Below are 7219 nucleotides of genomic sequence, written 5' to 3'. Positions count from 1 at the left end.
TCAATTGATGAATATGTCCCTATTGTGTGTATTTCTTGCTTTGTCAATACCCATTCTGGAGATTAACCACCCCTGTGGAGATTTTGTGGGTCTAACCCATGATTTTAATGATTGTCTACAAACTAGAATTAGACAATTAATTAAATCGTAGAGAAATTCCAGCTAGGGTGATGACTAAGGCCGCATTTGGCATTCCTTATTTTTAGGACTAATCTCCCTTTTGCAGTTAAAATGCCTCTATGGACATTGAGTTTTTTTAACTGCAAAAAAGGAGATAAGTCCTTAAAATAAGGAATGCCAAAGGCTACCTAAGATGAACTATTTTGGACTGGAGATTATATTATGATGCATTTGGTAATATAACCAATATAGCCACTACAGACAATGAATCATTTTGCATCCTAAGAGGAAAAAAGTTTTAATAATTCAACTGAGTTCATTTGCCTTGGACAGTCAGGTGGCGCTTGATAATACTTCTCAGATGTCTAACGTCTGGGAAACTTACTTTTTAGATGTGTGACCTGTTTGCTTGTGTTTAGGTCTGAATGCAAACTCTGGTTAAGATAAAATAAACAGGAAATGATAGGACTTGACTTAGTCTTAAATGCTTCTAAAACTTTTTGAAATGACCCGTGTTGCCCCTTATAAACTCAATTTGAGCCCTAATTTGAGTTCTTTCCTCTAGAATGATAATAAAACAATGTTGTTATCCACCATTAGCATTTGCATCGTGTTTTCTTCAATGAGGAGGTAAGAACACCCCAATAAAACAATGTTCTTTGGCATTTGGAGGTTGAAGAAGAATGGGGATTTTACTGCCAATTGAGGAGGTAAGAACACCCCAATACAAACACTTGTATATTTTTAGAGGCTCTTAAAAGTAGAAAAGCATATTTGTCACTTTTTAGACTTTAGATTTAAAAATAGCTTTTTGACTTCAGAAACCAGACTTGCCGACTTCAGAGTTATCAAGCACCACCTCAAAATAATGGTCTAAGATAGTTCATTGATCAGTCGTTAGAATCATCTAACCACCTAAGTAATTTGTACATTGGTAAGATGAATTCGATCCCATTCTAACATGAGCTCCCAAGTTGGTTCTTTACCCCCTATCCACCCACTTTGGGGACGTTCTTTTTTTGGATTTTGAGAGGGGAGAAAGTTGGTCAATGGAATTTTGGTTTCCATTAACCAAGAATCCCATGTTCTTTTTTCAGATTTATGTGGGAACCAAGGAAAGTTTATTTTCCTGTATATCACTTACCCGGGTAAGTGGTACCTATCTCCTAAGTGGATAAATAACTTTCTCACATCGGGGGAAGTTTCTAGAACTTGAATGAGACAAGAATGCCCCTTTTAATAATAGATTTTTATGGCTAAAATGGTCATTGCCTTATTTACCTGAGAAATAAAAGAACATGGGTACGCACTTATCCGGGTAAGTGTTTCCTAGAAAAAACTCACCCAGGTAATTGCATTTATCCAAGTAACTTACCGAAAAGCGAATGAGACCTTTTAACACTTCAAGTTCATATGTAGTTGGGTATGAATATGATGACAAAAAAAGTTCAAATTCAGAAACAATAGAATAGTCAATGCCATAGCCAATAGCCAAAAGCCCTTAAGTAAATTTTAATTTGTACCATCTTGATAACCTTTCTTTCCTTGGAAATCCATATGGTAGTGTATAAATCTAGAATTATATATGCTGTGCAACTGAAACAACAGGTTCCAAACTAAGGATTGTGTAATGTGAACCATGGTTTTGAAAATCAGACCGGATCCGATGGTTGGATCGGTTGACCCGGGAATCGGTCAGGTAACCAGTTTCATTCCACCCTAAAATTGTTCCTGAGCCAAAAACCGTTGATTTGGTCAATGATCTGTTGACCCAAATGGTTGAACCTTTGATCCAAATAATGGTTTTTGGCCATTTTTTATTTTTTTAAATCAGAACTGGCTATTAATTCAAACTGGATGGTTGAACTGTTTGACCTGAGAACTAGTTGTCAGAATGGTTCCGTGTCCGATCCAATTTTTAAAACCTTGATGCGAACTCTTAACAAGTTCACAAAATGTTGAATGTTTTATATAAAATTTTGAGCTGTCAATATATGTGAGAACCATCCAATATTGGGTTCGAACTCTCCAGAGATGGGCCACAGTCAGGTTATAATTGAAGGCTCAAAGCTTCAAACCACATCCAAAAACCCTCTAATAATACATCCAGGACTTCTTTTTGCATAACGGGTTCAAAATGCTGAGCAAGCTCTTTATCACTGTAACAGAAGGGTGGCAGCAAGAAAGGATTCCCAATGGGAATAGTTTTGCAACTTGGGTCTTCAGGGAGACGAGCAGGGCTGCTAATTTACCTAGCCAAGGTGGGCCATGGGTGCACTAGGGTGGAAATTTGGGAAAGCAACTTCTCAACTGTTCTTGATAGGGAGTGGGGTGGAAGGGGGCCCACCGCCCACCCAAAAAAGAAATTTTCTTTTGCACCTTGTGTCCATTCAGTCAGTCCACTTGCTGAGAGGCCAATCAACAGAGATACAATGGAATAAAAGTATCAGGGTCATAAGGCATTCCAAAGGCTAGAGATGCTAATATGTCATTATCTTTTCTATAGTGCAACTGCTGCTTCTTTTTCTTTTTTTAATTTATTGTGGCAAGAAAGCTAAGGTTCCAGTTTGTTTGGAAAATAGGTTTTTCAATATGAAGAAAAGGGCAATCAAAGCCTATTATGTTTTGGACCAACAGTGAGACCCATATAACTCTTGTTAGAGACCTTTGAATTAGGGAAATTCCCTGACCACTGACCAATGAATCTTACATCATGTGGTGAATTAATTTTGGACTATAGGGGTTCAACTAGTGCAGCTCCTAGTTGAGCATTTGTTAAAATTTGAATGGGCCTGGGCCTGATGCAATGTTAATTCTCCAAGTTGAGAATCTCACTTGCACACTGTTGCATACCCACGATGGATTGTGGAATTGACTATTGACATGTTGGTCCCCTATCTAACGGACAGTTTGGATTGGCGACAAGATCCATCCACATAGTAGAAATAGATATCTTCATCTGAGAAGCTTCCTATTTAACCAATAGAGAAGGTTTCATGATTTCTTGAACACAAAACCTTTCTATTTTTCATGTCTGAACACAAAACCTAGCCCCAATCTTGGAAATTACGAGACCCAGATCCAAGATTGTCGATCTGGCCAAAAGATTAAGAAAATCCAAAACACTTGTAATTACGGGGGTGGTCCCCCCAATTACATTTGGGCATTTTGTCGTTACTTATAACAGCAAATATCAAAATGATGAAAATAACCATTCTAAATCACAAACCGTTCTCAAGGTGTTTATGAACCCGTCATCTCAAAGCACTCTCAAGATGAACTTTATTGAAAGAAAGTTGAGAGAAACATGTGAGAATTAGAATTTCAGAAAAAAGTTAAAGGGCAAAATAGTCTCTTAAAGTAACGTATGAGAGATTTTTCTTGACAAACAACATAAAAATAGTTTTGCAAGGTGACAACTGGTGGGTTGGTAAGGTCTCCTGCTCATTGTAGCAGACACTTGGGATCAAATCCCACCTGCACTAGGGTTGGGGGTTTATGGGTTTGGAAGATGGACTACCCCCATTGTGTAGCCCCATGGATCCAAAAGGGGAGGGGGATTTATGGTTTCTTCCCCTCACAATTTTTTTTTTGATTTTCTCAATGTATTGTTTCAAATCCCCAACTCTATAACAAGGTTTTTAAAACCTGACTGGACAAGAAACCTTTTTGGGGTCCGGTTCCTGGGCCTCCAAACGGACAGCCTGCTTTGACAAAAAAAAGGCCAAAAATCATTCCCGGGTCAAACGGTTTGATGGCCCAATTGCCTGGGTCAGTGGTTCGCTGATCAAATCAACAGTTTTTGGCAAAAAAAAAATGATTTTGGGATTAAATGGAACTGGTCAGGTGATCAATTCCTGGTTTTTTTGGTCCAATCCGATTTTAAAAACATTGCTCTATAATACCTCTATTTGTACTCCCAGTTGTACAATCTCATACAAATTTATGAGGTGGAGGAATTTATAAAAATCAAAAAAAAAAAACATAAAAATGGTTTGGTGTTTTAGAAATTTATGAGGTGGAGGAATTTATAAAAATCCAAAAAAACATAAAAATGGTTTGGTGTTTTAGAAATATTTAAAGGAACATTCTATGAAATTTAAGGGAAAGAACAAAAATAGGGGAAAATGTTGGAATCCAAAAATTTAAGGGGTCTTTGTGCTAAAACAAAATTGTACATGATGGCTCCCTGTAATTTATCCAAAAAATATTGGATAAATTACAAAGACCCCCTTACTACCCTTGAACTCTCATTTTATGACAAATACCCCCATTAGAGTTTTTGTGTTAACATCGAAAAAGATTATCATTTAGCTATTTAAATTTTTTAAATCGCCAAACTACCATTTTCTTATTTATTTGAATGATTAATGATTCGATTAGCCTTCTAAACATAACATTGAAGTCCACTCAATTGCTCTAATAGATTCTTGCAAAGTTCTACATGGATTTAGTATTTAAATAAAATAATATACGTTTCTTTCTTATAGATAAAAATTTATGATTTCGTTTGGCTTTTCTTGATTTATTGGAAAAATTATTGAATATAATATATAAAATAAAATTGGATGTGCCATGTCAGCATGTCTCTCCTTTGAGAGAAGATACTTATCTATTTTTTCCATTTTTTGCATTTTTTCTAATTAAACAATCAAAAAATTATAAAATTTAAATCCCACTAAACTTTCACTTAAAATAAATATTAACAAAACTTAGTAAATATTAAAAATGTGTTTCAATTCCAAGAAATTTAATATAAAAATATTAATTGATAGTTTTAATAATATTATTAGATAACTTATGAGTTGAGACCTTTATTATGCATAATGAACTCATTAAAAATTATAAAAGTTACTAAAATTATAAAATGTAGAACCCGTTTTATTAATAGTATTTTATTGCAAAAATTACTGAATAATAATGAAAAATTATCAACAATTAAATAAACATAAGAAATTTAAATATAAAAATAATAATTGATAGTTTTAATAACATTATTAGATAACTTTGTATTAATGTATTTTTAATTAATTAATAATTTTTTGAGTTGAGACCTTTATTGTGCATAATGAACTCATTAAAAATTATAAAAATAAATGAAAAATTAAAATGCAGAACTCATTTTATTAACAGTATTTTATATTCATAAGGGTATTTATTTAGTTATTTAATTTATTTTTACTGAAAGTAAATGCAAATTAATTTTGTAGTGACTAATATGCAAAAATAAATACTGAAAATTATTGCAATTACTCATATCCAAAAATTCTAAACAAACCTAAAACTTAATTAAAATACTAAAAAACTAAAAAATTTAATTTAATTGTATTTATTGATATAATTAATTAATAATCTTGAAATTAAATTAATTGTATAATTAGTTAATGTATTTTATTTATTGCAAAAATTACTGAATAATAATGAAAAAAATACCAACAATAATAATCTGGAAATTCTGAAAAACCTAAACGTAATTAAAATACTGGAAATAATTAAAAATATTGAAAATTAATAGTATTTTATATTCATAAGGATATTTATCGAAAAATAATTAAAAAGTACAATTAATAGTATTTTATTATTAAAACATACCAAAAATTATTAAAAAAATACCCAACCAGAAATTATTGAAAATTAACTGTATTTTTTTATAAACTATGGTATTTATTTAGTTATTTGATTTATTTTTACTGAAAGCAAATGCAAATAATTTTGTAGTGACTAATATGCAAAAAAATAATGCTGAAAATACTAAAAATTATTGAAAAATATTCATATGCAAAAATTCTGAAAAACCTAAAACTTAATTAAAATACTAAAAATAATTAAGAAAATAAATTAATTGTATTTTATTGCAAAAAATACTGAATAATAATGAAAAATTAATGTATTTTAATTATTAAGAGTAATAGAATTAACAATAATTATTTTTAAACTGTAATTAATATTAATTATAATTTAAGCTGTAAATAGAAAAAAATTACATTTAATTACCAAAACATTTATACTTAATTACCATAAAATTACATTTAACTGTTTTAGCCAATAAATTAGCAATATTTCTGAAAATACAGTAATTTAATAATTACAATATTTTAATAGCTTTCAATATTTTAATAATTACAATATTTTTAATAATTAATAGTATTTTAATAAATATAATATTTTTTAATAATTAATAGTATTTTAATAAATTCAGTTTTTATTAAAACAGTATTAATAATTACATTAATAAATAATATATTTATTAAAAAATATGTATTTATTAATTAACAGAACTTAATTTATTACAATATTTATTAATTACTAGTATTTAATTAATTAGCCATATATTCAATAAAAACAGTATTTTAATAATTACATTATTTATATAGTATTAATAATAATTATAGTATTTTTTAAATAATTAACTGTATTTTTTATTAATAAATACAATATTAAAATGATCCCGGTTCATCTATAAACCTATAACGTGCAATCTATATATAATTTGAAGCTTAATAACTATAATAATTAAAATTACTAAAGTTAATAAAAATATTAAAATTTAGCAAGTTTTTATCTAGCAATTATTATAAGCTATGAAATTAATAAGCGCTAATTAGTTGTTTATAAATTAAAAAACTGAATTATAATTTAATAGGATAATTAAAATAAATATAAAAAGTAAAAGATTATGAAAAATAAAAATTAAACCATTTGCATAATGTCGTAAGACTCGTTTTACTTGGGGATAATCATTTATAGCTTACCTCAACTTTGCGCTCAAACAAATATTTTCTTCTAAGCTAGGTCTATTTCAAATCTACATCAAGCGCAAGTATAACTTATTGATAGGATAATTAAATTTTAATAGGTTTTATTAGGGGTGAGCACCATTCGGTTAATACCAAAAACCAAACAAAAAAATTTGGTTTCTGTTTTTTTTTTCCAGTTTGGTTTTTTAGTTTTTGGTTAAATTTATTTTTGGTTTTAGTTTTTAGAATTAGAAACTTGGTTAACCAAATTAACTAAACTTTCTATTATTATATGTAATATACGATATATAATATGTAAGATATAATATATAATATAATGAAAATTGATTTCATAATATATA

The sequence above is a fragment of the Nelumbo nucifera genome, chromosome 3 (genome assembly GCF_055504915.1).
Source record: "Nelumbo nucifera cultivar China Antique chromosome 3, China Antique-T2T, whole genome shotgun sequence".
NCBI lineage: Eukaryota > Viridiplantae > Streptophyta > Magnoliopsida > Proteales > Nelumbonaceae > Nelumbo > Nelumbo nucifera.
The sequence above is the reverse complement of the archived record's forward strand: the minus strand, read 5'-3'. Positions refer to the sequence as shown.